The sequence below is a fragment of the Pelodiscus sinensis genome, chromosome 3 (genome assembly GCF_049634645.1).
Source record: "Pelodiscus sinensis isolate JC-2024 chromosome 3, ASM4963464v1, whole genome shotgun sequence".
NCBI classification, from domain to species: Eukaryota; Metazoa; Chordata; order Testudines; family Trionychidae; genus Pelodiscus; species Pelodiscus sinensis.
The window spans coordinates 25,217,699-25,241,053 of NC_134713.1; the positions used below are offsets into that span (position 1 = coordinate 25,217,699).

At 39.8% G+C, this 23,355-nt stretch overlaps 1 long non-coding RNA gene across 1 annotated transcript; it reads left to right on the forward strand.

Moving 5' to 3' along the window:
• The first annotated feature begins 709 nt into the window (after positions 1-709).
• Positions 710-13,612, forward strand: LOC112543940 (uncharacterized). The gene is made up of 4 exons (XR_012902243.1): positions 710-770; positions 9,220-9,289; positions 10,964-11,028; positions 12,310-13,612. It is a non-coding gene; the product is annotated as an uncharacterized LOC112543940 (long non-coding RNA).
• Positions 13,613-23,355: the final 9,743 nt, after the last annotated feature.

Sequence of the window (23,355 nt, forward strand, 5' to 3'; positions counted from 1 at the left end):
CTAAGTGGAGTGCAAGATCTGGTCCAAGAGGTAAATATAACTGGACCACTTGGAAATAGTGACCATAATGTAATAATATTTAACATCCCTGTTGTGGGGAAAACACCTCAATAGCCCAACACTATAGCATTTAATTTCAGAAAGGGGAACTACACAAAAATGAGGTTAGTTAAACAGAAATTAAAAGGCACAGTGACAAAAGTAAAATCCCTGTAAGCTATATGGAAACTTTTCAAAGACACAATAATAGAAGTCCAACTTAAATGTATATTCCAAACTAAAAAACATAGAGAACCCCCCCAAAAAATGCCACCATGGCTTAACAATCAGATAAAAGGAGCAGTGACAGATAAAACGATATCTTTTAAAAAGTGGAAGTCAAATCCCAGTGAGGAAAATAGAAAGGAGCATAAACTCTGTCAGATTAAGTGTAAAAATATAATAAAAAAGCCAAAAAGGAGTTTGAAGAACAGCTAGCCAAAAACCCAAAAAATAATAGCAAAATGTTTTTAAAGTACATCAGAATCAGGAAGCCTGCTTGTCATAATCAGGAGTGCTGACCAGCACTTGGTTACTAAGGGGTTAACTAATGTCTCCTGTGCCTAGTCAGGTGTTGGCTGGTCAGCCAATAACAATGCAGGTAGGAATTTCAAACTGGAAGAGAGGGATTTTCTCTCTGTGTCCTTTGTTTGAGTTTTAGTGCAGTTCCTTCCGAGTACTAAGGGAAATGGGAGGTGCTCCTCTCTCCAGGAATGGACTTCTTACAATGTGTAAGTAGGGAAAAGTTTAGCTAATCCATCAGGATTTATTGTTTTCCTTGTTTGGGGATGTCTGACAATAATGTCTGAGTTTAAGTGGTTTTTTTTTTTTTTTTTTTTTTTTTTTTTTTTTTTGTAGCTAAGTCCTTAGACCAGGGATTTTCCCTGAGTATCTATATCAAATGGTGGCTCTTTCCATCTAGCCAATTTACTATGCTTGCAACTGTAGTTTTGTTTTGATAATGACTGATTGTTTCTTTTTTTCTAATTAGCTGGCATTGGTTGATTTTTTTGTGTCATGAGAGGTCTCTCTGTGTGTATCTGCATGCTTGACTGAGGGGTCAATGACCACAGACTGCAGCTTGTTTTTCTCTTTTCTTTTTAAAGCTTTTGTTGGGGGAAAGATCTTGTGGTACCTCTGGGGTTCATTTCAAGTGTCCACCCCTGTTTGTGGGTTCAAAAGCACTTGATGGTGGCACTGGATTCCCCAAAATCTGGATATTAGGATTCTGGGGAGAGTTTTTGTACCAGAGACTATAGAGGCAAGATTTTGGAGTGCTCTTGTGGGCCCCCAACTTCTGCATTCATCATGCCAGAGTGAAGAACAGCCTTGATATTGCTAAACAACCATTGGGACCCTTGGATGATCAAAATGCTGAAAGAGCACTCAAAGATGTTAATGTCATTGCAAAGAAATTAAACAATTTTTTTGCTTAGGTCTTCATGGCTGAGCATATTGTAGAGATTCCCAAACCTGAGCCAAACTTTTTAGGTGACAAAACTGAGGAATTGTCCCATATTGAGGTGTCATTAGAGGAAGTTTTGGAACAAATGGATAAACTTAACAGTAACAAGTTACCGGGACCAGATGGCATTTGCCCAAGAATTCTGAAAGAACTCAAATGTGAAAAAGTGGAACTATTAACTGTGGTTTATAATGTATCCTTTGAACCAGCATTTGTACTTAATGACTGGAAGGTAGCTAACATGACACCAATATTTAAAAAGGGCTCTAGAGGTGATCCTGGCAATTACAGACCAGTAAGTCTAATGTCAGTACTGGGCAAATTAGCTCAAATTATAATAAAGAATAAAATTGTTAGACATTTAGATGAACATAATTTATTGGGCAAAAGCCAACATGATTTCTGTAAAGGGAAATCATGCCTTACTAATCTACAGGGCTGCGTCTAGACTGGCATGATTTTGCAGAAATACTTTTAACGGAAAAGTTTTTCCGCTAAAAGTATTTCCGCGAAAGAGCGTCTAGATTGGCACGGATGCTTTTGCACAAAAAGTGCTTTTGTGCAAAAGCATCTGTGCCCGGCATAGATGCACTTTTGTGCAAGAAAGCTGATGGCCATTTTAGCCATCGGGCTTTCTTGCGCAAAAAATTAAGGTGCCTATCTACACTGTCCCTCTTGCGTAAGTATTCTTGCGCAAGAGGGCTTATCCCTGCGTGGGAGCATCAAAGTATTTGCACAAGAAGCACTGATTTTGTACATTACAAAGTCAGTGCTCTTGCACAAATTCAAGCGGCCAGTGTAGAGAGCTGGCAAGTTTTTGTGCAAAAGCTTCTGCTTTTACGCAAAATCTTGCCAGTCTAGACACACCCCAGGAGTTCTTTCAGGGGTCAACACATATGTGGACAAGGGGATCCAGTAGATACAGTATACTTAGATTTCAGAAAGCCTTTGATAAGGTCCTTCACCAAAGGCTTTTAAGTGAAGTAAGCTGTCATGGGATAAGAGAGAAGGTCCTTTCATGGATTGATAACTGGTTAAAAGACAGGAAATAAAGGGTAGAAATAAATGGTAAATTTTCAGAATGGAGAGAGGTAACTAGTATTGTCCTGGGACTATTCCTATACAACCTATTTATAAATGATCTGGAGAAAGGGGTAAACCGTGAGGTGGCAGAATTTGCAGATGATACTAAACAGCTCAAGATAGTTGAGACCAAAGCAGACTGTGAAGAGCTTCAAAAAAAATCTCACCAAACTAAGAGATTGGTCAACAAAAGGGCAAATGAAATGTAATGTTGATAAATGTCAAAAAAGCAAACAGAATGTTAGGAATCATTTAAAAAGGGATTGGGAATAAGACAGAGAATATCTTATTGCCTCTATATAAAACCATGGTATGCCCACATCTTGAATACTGTGTATAGATGGAGTTGCCTCATCTCAAAGATTGGAAAAGGTTCAGAGAAGGGCAACAAAAATGGTTAGGGGTTTTCAATAGGTCCCATATAATGAGAGCTTAAAAAGAGGAGAATAAGGGAGGATATGATAGAGGTCTATAAAATCATGACTGGTGTGGAAAAAGTGAATAATGAAAAGTGATTTACTTGTTCCCATTTTATAAGTACTAAGGGTCGCCAAATGAAATTAATAGGTAGCAGATTTAAAACAAACAAAAGGATGTTTTTCTTCATGCAGCACACAGTCAACCTGTGCATCTCCTTGCCAGAGGATGTTGTGAAGACTATACTCCATTTATTACATTGACTAAGAGCTCAGTGTCTCTGGGTATGTCTACACTACCACCCTAGTTCGAACTAGGGTGGTTAATGTAGGCAACCGGAGTTGCAAATGAAGCCCGGGATTTGAATTTCCCGGGCTTCATTTGCATATTGCCGGGCGCTGCCATTTTTAAATGTCCGCTAGTTCGGATTCCATGCCCGTGGCTACACACAGCACGAACTAGGTAGTTCAGATTAGGCTTCCTATTCCGAACTACAGTTACTCCTCGTGGAACGAGGTATACTGGTAGTTCGGAATAGGAAGCCTAATCCAAACTACCTAGTCCGTGCCGCGTGTAGCCGCGGGCACGAAGTCCGAACTAGCGGACATTTAAAAATGGCGGCACCCAGCAATATGCAAATGAGGCCCGGGAAATTCAAATCCCGGGCTTCATTTGCAACTCTGGTTGCCTACATTAACCACCCTAGTTCGAACTAGGGTGGTAGTGTAGACATACCCTCTGTAATTTGCTACTAATCCAATTTATTTAGTCTCTTTTAAACATATACTTGTAAGTATTATAATAAAAAGTACTCTACAGATACAGAGAAACAATGGAAAGGTAAATCCCAAAGCAAATAACTCTGCATGTATTGCACTTCATAGGTTGCTTCATTCAGAGTTTATATGGAGAATAACTCTATGCCCAATAGGCAAAGTGTATTGTAATACCACTGTTAAATTAATAATCGTTTATAACAGCAAGCCCAACACATAAACATAAGAACATAAGAATGGCCACACTGGATCAGACCAAAGGTCCATCCAGCCCAGGACCCTGTCTGCTGACAGTGGACAATGCCAGGTGTCCCAGAGGGAGTGAATCGAACAGGTAATGATCAAGCGATCTCTCTCTTGCCATTCATCTCCACCCTTTGACAAACAGAGGGTAGGGACACCATTCCTTACCCATACTGGCTAATAGCCATTTATGGACTTAACCTCCATTAATTTATCTAGTTTTCTTTTAAACCCTGTTATAATCCTAGCTTTCACAACCTCCTCAGGCAAGGAGTTCCACAGATTGACTATTCACTGTGTGAAGAAGAACTTCCTTTTATTTGTTTTAAACCTGCTGCCCATTAGTTTCATTTGGTGGCCCCTAGTTCTTATATTATGGCAACAAGTAAATAACTTTTCCTTATTTGTCTGAAGCCATTCTTCTATCTACCTCACCCCCTCATCTCTGAGTCACACTAGGATTCTGTACCCTTTTCCTCACATTGGATTGTTTTGGCTGGAAGTTGATGGACACATATGTTACTCCCTGCTGCACATTCTTTAGTTCTTAACTTTTACAGCAGCTTGATTTTGATCTTTGAACAGTTTGTTCAGTGGAGGAAGTGGAGGCAAGAGAAAGATAGTGTGATCCCATATTGCTCTTGATATTGTGCAATAAATACTATTCTGGTTTTTCCTCAGGCCAGTAAAATAGCTACTGCTGCTATTGATACCTGAGTTATAAAGGGGCTAAACGGTCACTCTTCTATAACTCTACAAATCCCTCTCATGTTCCTGAACATGTTTATTGAATTGTGCTGGAAAGAAACTTCACATACTGGACGTTGACTCTTTGAGTCAAATTTTATACTCGCCTCTAATTATGTGTATAAAGATTTTTTGTCAAATCTAGAATTTGCACTTATTTATGAATGCAAATATGGTTTTGTACATGCAAAAGATATGCATTTTTGAGAGGCAAATTTAGAAAGAACTACGGAACATTTGGCCTCTTTTTCTTGCCAGAAAGTTCTAGTGACAGTAGATAGAGCAGCAACAATATGGACTCTTTTTCCATTTTTAATATATTTATTTTGCCAATCTTTACCCTCTGCCTTTTAAAACACACACAATAGTCCAAGTATGAACTCAACCAAAGAACAAGAATCTTGGTCAAAATGAGAATATGACAGCTTCAATGACTTCTCTGTGAAATTCAAATCCCAGGCTTCATTTGCAAGTGTGGTATGCCTACATTACCCTCCTAGTTCGAACTAGGAGGGTAGTGTAGACATACCCTGTGATTGTATTAGATATTCCCTGTAAAGACAACTGCTAAGTATTTGCAACTATATTTTTAGAATGCCAAAAGTTTCATGACTTTCAAAATCTATGATTAATGGTGCAAAATCTTATATCACAGAAGAATGCTTTGTGATTAGCACTTTAGTTAAATGATTCAGCCATCCAATCAGGAGCAGGGACAATACCACATGACTTGGATGATCAGTCACAAAAAATCCCAGTGAGAATCTGAGCAAAAAGTTAATGCTAAACAATCACACACAATCTGAAAATGGTTCATTCAAAATATTTAGGTAAGATATAGGAATAATGAACACAGTCAATATCAGGATGGATTTGTGTAATATTTATAACAAAATAAGAAGCTAACATCCACATTCTGTAAACATGTGTATTCTTAATGTTACTCTCATGTTTGCAGCTCCTGGGACCCAAACACTTAATTTTGGTTAGTTAATTTTTCAGGCACTCATCCAGATAGTCATAAAATATATATGTTTGTAAGTATTCAATAGTATTGCTCTCTTATGTGAGCGCACAAGCCAAATACACAGGGAAGCATTGGAACTTAACTTCATTTACAGGTTTGGGACTCATCACAAAGGTATGAATTACCTGGCTAGAACACTACCTTCCACATCCTAATGACTTAAAGAAATAACAAAAAACCCAACAACGAGTACTTAAGAACAATTTGCACCTTCTCTATCAGCTTCATGCAACATGAACACTCTAATTCACTATTTTTTCCCTTCCTTCTCCCTCCCCCCATTTATTTTGGAACTGGACTTTTAATATTCCATTCATCTGAAGAAGTGGGTTGTACCCATAAAAACTCATGATACCATCTACATATTTGGTTAGTCTTCAAGGTGCTGCAAGACTATTCGTTGTTTTTTACGTTTTTCCAGTTAAATCAGTGTTAGCTAGAGGTACGTCTACACAGCAGCGTTATTTTGGAATAATGGCCGTTATTCCAAAATAACAATGCGAAGATCTACACAGCAATTCTGTTATTTTGAAATAAATTTGAAACAATGGATGGCTTATTCCGACTTCTAAAAACCTCATTCCACAAGGAATAACACCGATTCCAAAATAGCTATTTTGGAATAGCAGTAGTGTGGATGCTCTAATGTTGCTATTTCGAAATAGCTTCTCCCCAGGGCCATTCAAAGTAATTACTCCCCAGTGCCTTCTGGGGCTCTAAATTGAGGTAGCACATCCACTTTAGAGGAGCCTGCCTCAGACTAATTTTGAGGCTTCCCTGTAGTATAGACGTGCTATTTCAAAATAAGCTATTTCAGAAAAAATCCAGAATAGCTTATTTTGAAATAAGCATTCAGTGAAGACATACGCTAGATGAGCTAACTCTACAATTAATATTATTTTAAGATAATTCAAACAGCTCAATTTGCATTTTCTCTTATGTATGATATGTTATACTTTACTTGTTACATTTATAAAAGTACATATTGAATGAAGGCAAACCTGGGCACCCTTATTAGCCTTCATGTGTTACCCCATTGAACAACTCATTTTAGTCTTGATTCAGCACATGCCTAACTTTAAACATTCAAGTAGTTCCATTGAAGAATATGCTCATGCTTAAATAATGTTCTGATTGGTGCTTATGTCACTATTAATAATCCATAAGCAATGACATTTTCTTAATAGATGAGCTAAAGGAAAGTCTGAATAGAAACAAGAAATGTTTGAATAAAAATGGAATAACATAACTAATAACATATAGAAATGTAAAATAAATTATGATTGGTTAGTACACCACACAGTGTTATACGCATTTTCCCTTCCTTTTATTTAATAAGTAGGGTTTAGTTGTAATAAACTGTGGCTGAGTTTAATGGTATACATTTGTCATTTGATCATTGATAGTTATACTGATCTTCTACTGATATAATGTCTTGCAACAAAATGCTTCCTACCGCAGTTTAGCTGTTTGTACAAATGTGTAAATGAATTGCCAAAGTACATGTATCACTGAGTACAGAGTATAACATTAGCAAGACAACATAACAGTTTAGGACAGAATATTATTCCTACTGGAAACTACAAGGGAGATTTCAATAGATTCTAGTATTAGACAAGTTCTTCAGCATTTACTCACGTATTCATGGGAAAAGTCCAAAGGAATTTAATATATACAGGCAGTCAGTTCTTTAAATTTTGTGTCTCATCTGAAAAGATGGTAACTTACCATTCCCTTTAGCATTGGTAGTGTTATCGTAGCTATGTGGGACCCAGGGTATCGGAGAGAAAAGATGGGTAAGCTAATATCTTTTATTAATTTATTGGACCAATGTATGCTGGTGAAAGAGAAAAGCTGTTGAATTTACATGGAGCTTTTATTCAGGTCTGCTCCAATACAAAATTCTACCTCACCCACCTTGTCTCTCTAGTCCCCCTTTTTGCTTTACTGGAGCATTTGTTAGATATATTTAGAGGCAAAGATACCACCTACTGAATTACTAACATTTCCCTTAGCATATGGATTCTTCTACAGATTTCTAATCCAGATATAGACTATTGCCGTGGTCCCCAACACGGTGCCCGCGGGTGCCATGGCGCCCACGGGGGCATTTGTCTGCGCCCGCCAAGTGCTCAGGGCTGGCCTGACCCCGGGCACGTGGCGCATGCGCGGTGCCGGAGCCGGCCCCGGGCGCGTGGCGCACGGTGAGCGCCGGCTCCGGGGGCACCGCGGATTGACCCCCCGCAGCGCATGGGGGAGAGGAGGGAGAGAGCGCCAGCGCCGGCCCCGGGCGCGCGGCGCTTGGGGAAGGGGGGGGAGAGAGCGCCAGCGCCAGCGCTGGCCCCGGGCGCGTGGCGCTTGAGAGAGAGTGCCAGCGCCAGCCCCAGGAATGCGGCTATGGGGGGGGGCGCTCGGGGGGGCCCCGTCCCCCCGGGCGCCCGGCGGGCGAACGGCCACGCCCCCTGGTGCCCGGCAACCCCAAATGGTTGGGGACCACTGGACTAGTGTGACAGTCTGTGCCACTATATTCACCCCTTTGTACCAACTATGATAATTCTTGACTTGAGAGATATTGTTTGAAAACTCATAATTTGCTGATCATTATTACTATAGTAAAATGTGTACACCAAGATTGTGCATATAGTTATAAGGTGCTACTGTATGGTATTCATAATCCGTGTTCCAAGTTTGGGTAACAGCCACAAATGAGATCTTTGGAGACATAGGGCTGGCCAATGCTTCAAACAGGTGACAACAAAATTAAATGGGCCATTACCAGGTTTTGGAACCTGTAATTTGGCTCCAGCACTCTGGATACCTGTTTTGTCTAATATTGCTCCCCCCACATACATGAGAAACTGCTGTTACAGTCCACAAAGCTCCACAGTTCCAGGAAAACAGATGTCTTCCTATTCACAAAAGCTCTCCCTCCAACATTTTAAGTTCCACAAGTCTTTCTAGGAACATTCACTTAGCCTCATGCAATCAAGCTATGATCAGAAAGAGAATAGAATGCAGATTAGGCTAAACAAGACTTAAAATAGCGCCTTGTGCAAGATCCTGTGCAGAAGGTTCTTGGGTTCAGTCTTCCATGGTCATCTTGATCAACTCTGATCCTAATCCAAATCAAGCATGGTAAATAGGGACATCTAATGTGTAAATAGAAAAATCAAAGACTCCCCAGTGTGCAGTTGTGACTCTTCACAACATACCCTCAAACATATCATCACCTATTGCCAACCTTATAACTATGAAGGATGATTCACTGCAATACATTCTGTTACTCCTGATGTATCCATTTGGTTTGATCAGCTTCTGGTGAAATTATAGTTGCTGCTCTACACTAACAATATGGAAGATGAAGACCTGGTTAACTGGCCATTTTTTGACAAAGAAATATTTGGATGTTCCTGTCCACACAGATTTTCTGTCTCAAGATGCTTGGCTGCTGATGACTCACAAGGAAGGGAAAGAGTTGTAAGAAAAGAATGGGTATGTCTCAAGTCGTCTCTCCCTTTTGGTTTCTCCACTGCATCAACACCACCTGAAAAACAAAGATAGCAGCATTGGGCTGGAGGAGAGATCCTGATTGAAACAAGTTCAGCCAGTAAGGGTGTGTCTAGACTACATGCCTCCGTCGACGGAGGCATGTAGATTAGCCAGATCGGCAGAGGGAAATGAAGCCGCGATTAAAATAATCGCGGCTTCATTTCAATTTAAATGGCTGCCCCGCTCTGCCGATCAGCTGTTTGTCGGCAGATCGGGGCAGTCTGGACGCGCCGCACCGACAAAGAAGCCTTTCTTGATCGGCACAGGTAAACCTGGTTTCACGAGGCATACCTGTGCCGATCAAGAAAGGCTTCTTTGTCGGCGCGGCGCGTCCAGACTGCCCCGATCTGCCGACAAACAGCTGATCGGCAGAGCGGGGCAGCCATTTAAATTTAAATGAAGCCACGATTATTTTAATCGCGGCTTCATTTCCCTCTGCCGATCTGGCTAATCTACATGCCTCCGTCGACGAAGGCATGTAGTCTAGACGTACCCTAAGATTAGTGAAATATGAGAGACCTTTAGATTTAATTTATTTAGTTTGGTCAAATTGGGTATTGGCTATGTTTTGCTTTTATTTTCTTGTAACCAATTCTGAATTTTATGTCTAACTCCCTGTAAGATCATTAAAAATTAATCTTTCCATAGTTAATAAACTCATTTTATTGTTTTATATAAACAGTTATGTTGAGACTGCAGTGTTTGGGAAACTCCATTTAGGACAATAGGATTTGTGCATGTCATTTCTAGTAATAAGACAGATTTTCTAAGCTTGTACTGTACAGGAGAGGACAAAGCAGTACAAGACATACATTTTGTGGGGAAAGTCTGAGAATGGGAATTTGCTAGTATTCCTCTACAGTGTAATTCATGAATGGCTGACCATAGTGCTCATACAATGTAGCTGGGAGACATTTACAAGCTGGTGGCTGGTGTTAGCAGACCAGGACAGGTAGTTTTCATAACAAAGCAGGTTGAAGAACTGAGGGGACACAGCTATTTATCGGTCCAGATTGTATCCTGGGCAATGTCATAACCAGAGCTAGTGGCAAAAGAAAAGTGATATTTTTTAAAATCCTCAATTAATTTTAAATTGTTGGTCTATCAAAAAATATCAAAAGTCAAAAACTGTTGGTCAGCTCCATAGTTTCTCAGAAAGATTGGAGGAGCTTATGGAAATGTCAAATTTCCCTCCCATTTTTGAAAAATATTGACTTTTGAAATTCCATCAACGTATTAAAATTCAAAATATTTTGTTCCACTCCATTATTCACCCAACCAAATTCCCATTAGTAGATGAGAACATGCCACATTACTAGTAGGTATCTTCACATTATATTTAAAAAATAATTATTATTTTTGCATCTACTGCATATTGGATAAAAATCAGTGCTTTGGAAAGACCTTCACACTTTGCAAGCTGTGGCATATTTGCAAGGTCTGCTTACTGCAAAGCTGTGACATTTGAAGTCATACATTTTGTTCTTTATGTTGGACCTCTTGTTCAGAACTGTCTTACTGTTGTAGTGAGAACAACGGAGTATGTTTGTGCTTGTACTTTCTTTCTATGGTGGAAAATGACAGGCTTGGAAAATGGTCTTTGCTTGCCATTTACAGATGTACAAAGAAGGTGTAAGATGAACTCTGAACTGGAAACATTTTGCACCTATCCTGCAGAGAAGGTAATTTCTATACAATGTTTAAGTCCATAGAGAATCAGGCTGGATGTTTATTAAATACACTAGAGAGTGCCTCTTCTATATGTTTCCAAGGGGCAGGGGAAGGAGAATTGGTGTGAAAGTGAATTCATCCAGGTGTGAATTTTTCAATAATCTTTCACCTTTATCCATTGGGATGTTTGTATTAGGAGTGGTCTTAGTCTCCTTTGTCATTAAAAAGGTGAAACTTTGTTTCTGAGTTAATAAAAGCCTTAACATTAATACTATAAGGGACAAAATGGCAGAGTAGGCAGTAAACTGCTTCAGATGTGCAGAACATCCCACATAGGTAAACCTAGGATTAATGGGAGTCAGAGCTCAATTAGCCTGCTTATGCTTGCATCTGGTGGGTGGGAAAGGCCTAATTAATGAGCAAACCTTGCTAAAGAAGCACTGATTACTGTTATAAACAAGGGAAGTCTGGAGTAGATGGGGGCTGCAGGGAGAGAGGGAAAAAACTCTACAGCAACTGTCCTGATAGCAGGGAGTGAAGAGACCTGTAAGGAACAGAAAGAATCTTACAAGGAGAGGAGGGATGATGAGAGAATCCAGGTAAACTTGATAGAAAGAAGTCCAGGGAGGTGGTAGAAAGGACTAAGGGGAGAGAACCTTGACTGCCTGCCCTAGAATTCCTTTTACATCTGCACTTGAAAGGGAATCCTCTGAACTGTCATTCATGTTAAAATTCGACACTTACCACCAGGGACTTAACAAGTCTTTGAACTTTCTCACCCATTATCAAGACAGTTTCCCCAATTATCACCTGTAATACCATTAACTCACAAACATCCCACTCTCCCTACCTTTAATATCAGCAATTCACAGACACTTACCTTCCTTCCTCCCCCTTCCCACCCCCCCGCATCCTCCTTCTGTTCTGCAATGTGATTTGTCCTTTTCATATTTGTTCATTTTTTTAAATTGTATCCTTTGGGATATATGGTTGTGACTACTTTCTTCCACTATTTGATCTGAGGAAGTGGGTCTGGCCCACGAAAGCTCATCATCTAATAAACCATCTTGTTAGTCTTTAAAGTGCTACATTGTCCTGCATTTTGCTAGAATTCCTAGACATTTCAGAACCCAGCCTAGATGGCAGGCCAAAGTTTCAATACCAGTCAGTGGTTAAATGGCATGATGCCCCTAAGAAGGTGAGAAGCCCCGAGAAAAATGAATGAATCATTAGGCACAGACCTGAGGGAAGTGGTCCAAATAAAGGGGACAGACACTTCGATTTTTTTGCAGGACCCCCTGATATCCCGAAAAGGATGGGGACTAAAGCCTAAGCTCTCAAGATGGCCGAGTCATGAGAAGAAATGGACCACTATGAGATTGAAGTAGCTGTTGTCAGCGAGCACCAGAAAGAAGAGAGCCTGCTATGCAACACCAAGGTGCAAGGGGGTGCTCTAGCCATGAGTCCACTTTTTTATACATGATTTAACACTGTCTTAACATCTCACCCATTACAAAGATAGCTTCCCCAATTATCACCCCAATGTCATTACCTCACAGAAACTTCCCCTATTATCACACCTATGTCATTACCTCACAGACACTAACCTGCCCCTTTCACCCCCACTCTGTTCTAAAATTTGATTTGTCAATTTCACATGCGTTCATTTATTTGATTGTATCACTTTGGTATATATGGTTGTGTCGATTTTCTTCCGCATATTGATCTGAGGAAATGGGTCTGGCCCACGAAAGCTCATCACCTAATAAACCATCTTGTTAGCCTTTAAAGTGCTACATAGATCTGTATTTTGTTTCAGCTAGACCAGACTAACACGGCTGCATCTCTATCACTATTTCACATATTAAGTTTGCTATATTCCAGTGTTTAATTTAATCCCCACATGAGGCAACATTTTCTTTAAATGGTTCTGACTGACACACCCTTTTGTCTAAGTTCTGCTCTCTTGAGAAGTACAACCACAGGGCTATTTGTGTTACCCTCTCTCCTAGTAAACCAAATGTGTAAAAATGAGAAGATCCCATAATAGTTATACTAGTGCTGATTCATGGTTGATGTGCCTGTAAAGTCAAAGGCTGACTGACCAATGTGATACCATCACTCATTCCAGCATCACAACAGATGTATTGTCATATGTTCAATAGTACAGTAATGGCTATGCTAATTGTAGCCACCATAATTCTAGACACTTCCCTATTGCTCTTCATTTTGTTCTTGGGGTTCTCCCAGGTTATGGGGAGTCAGTCTTTTCTTTTCTTTTCTTTTCTTTTCTTTTCTTTTCTTTTCTTTTCTTTTCTTTTCTTTTCTTTTTGAATTTGCACCGTATCTGCAAGTTTACAACAAATATGCCCTCCACACACAGACACACAATAAAAGACTGAATTTAAAAGCCTGTTCTGGATTCATTCTGAGAAATATTCAGTGAATTTACCGTGGTTAATAAAAGACCAAAACAGCACCATTAATTTTGCAATAAAAGTGTCTCTTTTAGGGAAATATGAAACATTTTTTTTCCTGTTCAGATCATACTAAGGTATGATTTAGTATACTCTGTTAGGAGGTCATGACCCTGGCCTTAGCATAATATAGACTGTTGGAAATTCCATTGCTCACTGAGGTATATGTTTTAAGAATCTATGACATTTACTGTCATGTTGAATTCATGAAACCATATTAGTGGGGCTGCGTTCTACCATGGCAAAACACTGCCAGTTGATACAATTTCAGACTTGCTAGCCTGTCTCATGATGGGGCATTTCAATGGTATTTAAGTTGATTGAATGAACGCAGTTGAAAAACATGCCCTTTTTGCTCATCAAGACAGAGCCTTAGTGTGACAGCTCCATGGCGTACATGTGCATTTTATAAAGGGTGAAATTATATTCATAAAGGTTAATAAAGAAAACCAACTTATAAAGCAATTGGCAATTGACCAGCTTATAAAGTGATAGGAAATTTGGAATATTCCTAGATAGTTATAACCTCACCTATTCCATTTAAAAAGATGAAAACCTTAACATAAATATAATCACCTTCTGGAGCCATCACTCAGTAACCTATTGTGAGCTGTTTGGGATCTTTACTGGAGATTAAACCTGATTATGCTAATGGAGTCTCATGTTGATACAGGTGTCTGAGGATTCAGCAAACTATTATCCGAGGGGTAGCCATGAATCTGACGAAGTGGGACTTTGCCCACAAAAGCGTATGCTCCACTAAATCTGTTAGTCTATAAGGTGCCACGGGACTTCTCTTTTTTAAGCAAACTATTAGTAAACCCTTATATGTGAGGTGAGACCGAGGGAAGAACCACAAACTTGGTTACATGTTGATCAGACAAAATTGTCCATGACCATTGCCAGGTTCTGTCTCCTTGTTTTGTTTGGTTAGTGTTTTTTACATAAGGTGTTACTGCTCCTTTCTTCAAAGCAGTTAATGGCAAGATGACAAATATGCCACCATCTTGTTCTCTCATCGACTTTTGTCCCTGGTGCTGGGGGGTTCACCTGGCATGCTTTCAAATTTGACTTTATATAGTTTGTAATGACCATGAAAATGGATGCTTTGCTATAGCTGACTATAAAATATGGCCTTGGTATTTCTTGAGTCAGCCATTCAAACAAGATGCCCATATCAATGCAACTGAGCTTTTATGAGCATGCTTTGAATGCCAGGCATTCAGCAACAATTATGGATTTAAATATAAGGAGTCTTGTCCCATCATTTGACCCTGCAAAGAGACCCAAGATAGCACATGTAGAATTGATCAAGTTTCTTAATGTGGCAACCATATGTTGTCCATGACTCACAACCATATAGAAGCATTGTAAGCATGACTATCAAGTAGCCGTTTAGCTTTGTGCTTATTTTTGACACCCCTACAAGTCTCACAGGCTATATGAAAGCATTCCACAGGGTTTGGCTATGCTATAGGTAATCTTATCAGTCATTGTGGCATTTTGTGACTGCACTCTCTAGATAGCAAAACTTCTCCATAGACTTCAGAGAAATGTTATTGATATTAGTAATTGGACAAACATGCACAGATCATGGTGCAGGTTGACAGAGGTACAGATTTATAATAGGAAAGGAAGCATGGTGATATTAGAGAAGATTGTTCCCAGAGAGGAAGAAATAAAATGTAGCTAAAAATTAGTTGTACTGTACTTATATTTGTGTATCTTAAATATCTCTGTTACTTAGTTGGTAAACACAGAAAATACTATGTTTATAAATAAAGGAGTCATATTTCCAAACTCTTGCTTTGTGACATAATAGAAGCCTAATGACTTTTTAATAGTCTCTAATAAAAATATTGATCTTTAAGCTAACACTTAACAGTACCCTAAATAACTAGTCATTATAAACATATGACTGCAAGTATTCAGTGCCTTTCCAAAATGGATGTATCACATAACTGCATATGAAGTTCAATCTTTTGGAAATATGAGTTGCATGAATTTTAGCAGTGCCATTGTTACTAATTTTAATGGTAGCAGTGTGGCAAAGTATATGCCTACACAGCAAAGAAAAACACACATCTGGCCCATGCCAGCTGACCCAGGCTTGGCCTGTGGGGCTGATTCACTGTTGTGTGGACTTCCAGAACTGGGCTGGCTTTTCCATTTTACTTTTACATTCTAATGCACTAGGAGGAAATATCAGGCAAGTTGTATCTTAGTGTGTGATGGCTCTAATCAGCCTTGGTATTTTGCCTTGGAACAAGACAAACGTGACCCACCCCTAAAAATTAGAAAATAATATCAATTTTTTAAAATGGAGACTGTTCTGGGAAACTTAAATTACAAATCCCAAGAGTTCTGAAATGAAGAATAAGAAAATTGCTTTCTCCCTTTGGGCATGACCTTTCACTTTGAATGGATTCCACAGAACAAAAAGAAGAATCATCTTTTATTTAAACAGGAAGCAACTGGAGGCAGTTTGGGACTCAGGGGAATATTTAAACACACACTGAGCGAGAAATTGAAAGCATGAGGATTTCAAGGACAGAACTTCAGTGATCTTTGCCTTTAATGCGATACCTAGCCCTTCTGACACAGTGAGCAAAAAATAGCATTTATCCTTTCATCAACACATAGCATTAGTAATGAAGCTGTCTGTGGAAAAGGCTGAAAATAGAGACAGTGCAGCTCTTCTGGCTTTCTGTAAGAACTGAACACTGCCAGTGGGTTCCATTAAAAGTTACATTAGGGTAATTTAATTCCCCTAGACTGTTCCATTCACAACTCCTCCTTTCTGCCACCCCTACAGTTTGTTGAATCAATAGCCATTAGAGTGAATCAGACCCAACTGTGGGTATATGCATTTGCAAAACTGACTCACGGCAGTCAATGCAGATGGCTACATAAGGAAAAGGAAGTCAGGTTTGGATTCTAAGCAGAGCTGGGCAAGATGCTCATAGCAAAACCAGAACAAGTAAGTACCACCTTTAGGATATACCCTGCACATCTGCCAAAAGAGACACAGCCTGTGAACCAAAGACTTGATGCTGCTCCTGTTGAAAACAAGTTTTATACCGGTTTTAATGAGAGTAGGAGCAAACCCCCAAAATACTTTGTTTCACAGAAATCTAAGGCTGATCTGGTGTTACAGGAAACGGAGGCAGCTTTTTGTTTCTTTCTGCTCACTGTTTTTTCCCCATCCATGCTACGATGGGGATCTGCATTATATGTGCAGTTTAATCTCTCTCAATGCTCATTTTATTTCAATTGCTCAGGACCCCTTCACTCCAACCCACCCATTTACCAACTCAGTAGCATTTGGGGCAGCTGGGTCTGAGTATCTGTTTTTTCCCCTACCTCATTCAGATGAGCAAAGAGTGTGTGGTAAAGGATGGAGCTTTGGTTAAACCAGAAAGGGTGCATCTACACAGCAGTTATGTCAAAATAACTGACATTTCGAAATAACAATGTGAGCGTCTACACAGCAATTCCATTATTTTGAAATAAATATGAAATAAGGGGTGGCTTATCCTCACTTCCGTAAGCCTCATTCCACAAGGAATAATGCCTATTCTGAAATAGCTATTTCAAATTAGATGGAGTGTGGACGCTCCACTGCTGCTATTTCGAAATAGCTCCTCCCCAGGGCCATTCAGACGAATTACTCCGGAGTGCCTCCTGGGACGCTAAATCAAGGTAGCACATCCACATTAGGGACTAATTTTGAGGCTTCCCTTTAGTGTACATGTGCTATTTCAAAATAAACTATTTTGGAATATTTCTTTTGGAATATATTATTTCAAAATAAGTGTGCAGTGTAAACGTACCCAAACTGACACATGAGTGAGCAAGGAGTAGTCTGAAAGTGGTCAGAGTCAGTGATAGATTACCTGCCTTGGGGAGCAGGGACAGAATAGTGACTCTAGGCCTAGAAGGTACAGGTATGTACCATCTCTTATACGAAGCTCCGCCTAAAGGCACAGCTAGCATAAGAAATCTATGAGCTAAATGACACTGCCTAAAACTAATCCTGGATTAATTGAAATGTTGGGTACTTTATTCCCGTTTTCATAACCAGGAAACAAGCCTTCATCCTGGAGCTGAGCATAAAGCTTGGACAGCATGTATTCATTTGAATATGCTTATTAGAATGTATACACTTGAGAAGGCAATCTAGACCAACTACCCACATAAAAAAACCCTGAACTTCAAATGTTATATATAATACAGCTGATTAAGATTATGCAAATTTAAAAAAATAATTGATGAAAAACTGAAACTTTCAGAAAGCTCTCATGTTTTTTGACCTGTTCTAATATTTAATAGCAATTTTTAAAAATTGTATTCATTCAGGAAACAATAACAAAAAAATCACGTGACTTATGCATAGTGACTAACCAGTATGGTATTATTTTGAAGTTGCACTATTAAATTTTGACAGTATATTCTTCATGAGATAATCATACAAGAAAAATGTTGCATAGAAATTTACAAATCTGAAGTAATGGATCTGAGAAGTTTACAATCTGTTTAGAAACTTTTCAGAGACAGAAAGTGTAATAAAAATTATATGTTATGAACAAGGGTCCTAAAAATTAATTTACCACAGAAAAAACATGGAAAATGCCAAATTTGCATTTTTACAGCAAATCTGTACATTTTGTGAAAAAATAAAAGTATATGTTAACTATAAAACTGATGCAGGTGTATTGCGGTTTCTCAATAGCATATAGAGATTCATATTTCAGCCTCCCGACATGAGTAATTAAAGTTATTAAAAGTTGCTGCAAACTTTAACTATCACTCCTAAAAACCTTGTCACTTAGTTTGGAAAAAACAAATTTCACGTTGATGGTGATGCACTGTTCTGTATTATAGGCAGCCAGGCTATAGATTACATTTGAAGGCAGATGATTGTAGAACACATAGAAAGCACTAAACAACTTCAATGAAAAGAAATGAAAAAAAAAGAGGATGAAACACTAGGGCCATTGACAAGAGTAAAGAAACAATGCACTGTGAACAGATCATTCAAGCATTTTACAACTGTAAATATGTCAATAAAACATTGTGTTCAGCTGATACCTTTCTATATAGTAAAAAACACCCTTTTCCTGCAGGACAACAGAGTGTCTTCATCACGTCACTCTGCATCATGTCCACCTTCACCCTCCCTCCCTTCTTCTGCCCTCCCTTTTCTCCAGTGCTTGGCTGCTGCGCAGGGCCTGGGGAGGCCCCGGAGTGGCCCCTCGCCCTGGTGCTTCAGGAGGGGGGCAAAACTGCAAGTCAGGCAGCCTTTCCCCTCTGTCCCTCTCCTGTACACGGGGGGAGGAGCAAAGACGCAAGCCATGCAGCCCTGGGAGCCATGTGGCCTTTCTCCTCCCCCCTCCCTGGTGGTCAGGGGCGGGATGGAAACCATGAGCCATACAGCCTCTCCCCACTCCCCGGTGCTTCAGGGTACCTCCCCCTCCCTGGTGATCCAGGGGAGTGGGAGCCCTGCCCCCTCCCTACACCCCTGCCTCCTCACGTACCCTGTAGGTTGTGGGGTAAGCTGGGACAGCCTTGCCCCAGCCCTTCTCCCTGGAAGCCAAGGGGAGGAAAAAGCCAAGGCTGGTGGGTGAGGGTAGAAAGGGCTGGGGGGGAGGGCAAGCGCAGGAGTGGTGGTGGCAAGAGCAGGTGTGGCCTTGGGGGCAGGGACTGGGGGGAAGAGCTGAGGCTGGTGAGTGAAGGAGGTAGGGCAGGGGGGCAAGAGCTAGGGCAGCCTCAGGTCCGGGAGAAGGGGAGAAGAACTGGGGCCTTGGACCCTCCCTGGGGGTGGGAGAGCCTCGGCCCGGCCCAACCCCCTATGGCCAGGAGCAGGGAGAGCCAGGGCTGGCCTGGCCTCATGGAGGTCTGGCAGCCAGAGAAAGAGCAGGTCAGGGCTACCATGCCTCAGCCTGGCTTTCCCCGGCTGCCAGGAAGGAGACTGGGGTGGGGGGAGAACCAGGGCTGCCTACCCCCAGAGAGGGGGTTATCAAGTGTAGTGAACAGGGGGCACTGCTCCCTAGTCTATATATGATATAGCTAGGGAAACTAAAGTGCAGCATTCATTTTATGTTTGTTTATTAGAGAATTTAGAAAACTAGGATCGTTGGTTATAACTTGCTGAATAGTGTGTTAATGAGATAATCTATTAGATTAATTTAATGATATTTTTGCATAGCTGATTTAAAGGAGATTATGAACATATATGGATCTCACAACATTTTGTAAATAAAATATTTACAAATACTTTTTCTGTTCTTTGCCTCGGGCTAGTTATAAATTATTAGCAGGAAAGGCCCATCGTTGACTGGACAAAGTCATTTTGCTTAGCTTACTCTTATAGGAAAGTTCAAGAAATTATATATATGTAATAGAATTTTTATTAATGTGCTTGCAAAAGGGAAGCAAAAGAGCAGTTTTAAATTTGTAGGATTTCAACTTCAAGCACTATTAATTTTATTGAATAATTACCATACATAGTAAATTTGAATCAGAACCTCATAACACTTCCATTACTCTTTCCATAACTAATTTTGATTATTCTGCCTATGTAACAGTAAAAATTTGCTTTGCACTAAAATGACAGTTGAATAGGTGACTTGATTTTAATTTTGTTAGCAAATATTTTTATGAACTCTAATCATAATTGTTAGGATTTTTTCCAGTGAAAAACAAAAATAATTATTTAAACCTTTCACCCAGCATATTCCAGTGTAAAAAGTAGTACCTTTAGCTAATTTAAGTGGCAGGATTGTTTATGAAAAATTTGGTATCTGTAAGTAATCACGAAGTATGACTTTATTTTGTACAAACAAATCCACAAACAAATAGCCAATGGCATGGAAATAAAAATCAACAGGGGACAATATTATTTTAAATAAAGTTACTAATAATAATGAGAAATGGCATGGAACAAACTCAGATTAGGTAATGCCAAGTTATTAATGCCAAGTGGAAACACTGTGATGAGATATTTTTTCTCTTACCATGTTTCTTATGTATGTGGAGAGAGACCAGCCTTGAAACATGGGGTGTCAAGTTCCTTGAAACATCAGTGAGCTAATTCATTGTACTTGTGGGAAATGCAACAGAATGTGACCCCATATGTTTTAGTCTTAGCTCAGCAATCAGAATTCATGTTTACACTTTAGGGATTGTAGATACAATTCTCTCCCACCCACCCCCAACCCCACCGCCACGTAATGGAGGTCTGAATGAGAGGAAACTTTCCTAATCGTTTGCCCTACTTCCCTCTCATGCTAGGACCAGATGACAAATATTCAGATGCCCTCTAGAGTCACAAGATGCTCTCTGCAAATAGGCTGACTGTCTTGATGGCTTCTCTGGGACTCTGGCAGGCCCCAGGCTCCTCTTCCCCAGGTATTCCATAGCTCCAATAGAGCACATTTAGCAAGATTTCCAGTGGCTCTTAAAGGGATAGAGTCCATCAGTAATCTCCCCAGTGCTAAAGAGGGGCTGTACAAAGCTAATAAAGCATGTTATTACCCTGAACCCCGCATGCCAGTGTGGAAGGATGATGTGTTTTGTGCTCTTACCTGGACTGCTATATTTGATAATATAGGTGAATGCCTTTCTTAGCTGATTTATTCATATCATATCCCAAAAATGCATTGGTATCCCAATAGCATAAAATTCAGAAGTAGCAACGGGAGGAATCATACCATATAGATTTTCCTTTCTGTATATTCTGGATACATCAAGGTCCTGATTGTGCAAGTACCCGAATGGTCCCATTGGCTTTTTGAATGTTTACAATTATATTGAATTAATAGAACTTAGTACTTATGTGATTAAAGTTAAGCATGTACATAATTCTCTGTGGGTATGTCTACACTATAGGACAAAGTCAAATTAAGATACACGATTTCAGCTGCGTTAATTGTGTAGCTAAAATCAAAGTAGCTTAACTCGGCTTTTGGCTCTGTCTACACAGCAGGAAGTCGAAGGAAGAACACTCTTAATTTGACTTCCCTTACTTCTTGTGAAAGCAGGGTTACCAGCATTGACCGGAGTGCCCCTCTCACTTCAAATTAGCTGTGTTGGCTAGACCGCTGATTCAGACTCTAGAAGATAGACAGAGGCAGCTTTGATCTTCCTCTGTTGTGTAGGTGTAGCATATAGAATTAGGGTCCACGATAGAAGAAAGGCTCAAAAGGCCAAGCAAAAAAATATTATGCAGCCAGTGAAAATGTTTTTGATAATTTTGTAATTGTTTTATTCCATTTTCTTTTGAATTTTCCCAAGCAAATTGTTTTCCCTAAAAATGAGTGAAGAATTTGATGGGCTTCCAGATGGAAGTTTACTTATTTTTGCCATGTATATGTGTGTGCAGGAAAAAGCAAATTTATTGTCACATGAAAACACTTGCAAATTCTGACAGCTGATTGGTTTGCATAGTTCCAGGTTTACATCAGACCTTATTCTTTTCTCATTGAACCACTTTTATATTGACGTATTCCAGTGATTTCATAAGAGCTACTTAATTTGTACCCTTGTACTGGAAGTGAGAAGAGAATTGGGCCTATCTGGTATAAAATTCTTTTATTTGATTACAATAAAGTGCCATTCATTCAAATTGAAATATTAATATGAATTGTATTAAAAATACAGTCAAACTAAAAGATAGTTTTTGGGCCAACTTCATCCTCTTTCAACTGTACTGATTCAAATGGAGTCATATCACCCTGAGTTTGGCCTACTACAATCTGATTCTCTTCTTATCTTCATTAGTATAAAACAGAGGTAATTCCAGATATGAATAATTGCTGTTGTAAAATGGGATAGGTGACAGGACACTAAGATGTATTGGGTGAAATCCTCATCTGGTGTAAATCATTGAAGTCAATTGACATTTGATTTGTACCAGCTGAAGGTCTAAACTACTATGTTTAATTTTTGTACTGCACTGAAATCTGTTAGGCTACGTCTACACTGGCCCCTCTTCCGTAAGGGGCATGTAAATTTCAAGAGTCGTCGTAGGGAAATCCGCGGGGGATTTAAATATCCCCCGCGGCATTTAAATAAAAATGTCCGCCGCTTTTTTCCGGCTTTTAAAAAAGCCGGAAAAGAGCGTCTAGACTGGCCCCGATCCTCCGGAAAAAGTGCCCTTTTCCGGAGGCTCTTATTCTTACTTCAAAGTAAGAATAAGAGCCTCCGGAAAAGGGCACTTTTTCCGGAGGATCGGGGCCAGTCTAGACGCTCTTTTCCGGCTTTTTTAAAAGCCGGAAAAAAGCGGCGGACATTTTTATTTAAATGCCGCGGGGGATATTTAAATCCCCCGCGGATTTCCCTACGACGACTCTTGAAATTTACATGCCCCTTACGGAAGAGGGGCCAGTGTAGACGTAGCCTTAGTGTTTCAATCCCTTTCCATTAAGAACGGGTTGTACTATCTGGAAGCAGAACAAGCACAGAGGCCTCTTTCTATGTCTTCAACCCACTCAAACATAAACTGATGCTACTGTTCCAATCATCTGTCCTTTCAACTAAATGACAAACCACTCTATTCTGCAATCAACATGTGCTGGCTTATTTGCTTTGCATAGACCCAACATGCCACCTCCACAATTACAGAAGTCTGTTTCAGTGTTAAAAAGCATGAAACAACTGCTGTGCACCTGGCTCAAGTTATTGAGGCATCGATATTTCAATGATTGGTGTAGATTTACTGTGAAGCAAAGATTTTTTTCTCTTTCCTCTGATGTACATTAGATTCCAGAGATATCTTGGGAAAAGATTTATAAACTACATTAGTCATAAAAGTGGTGACTTCCTACCTCCATCCCTTCCTCTCTCCTAGTCATTAATGGT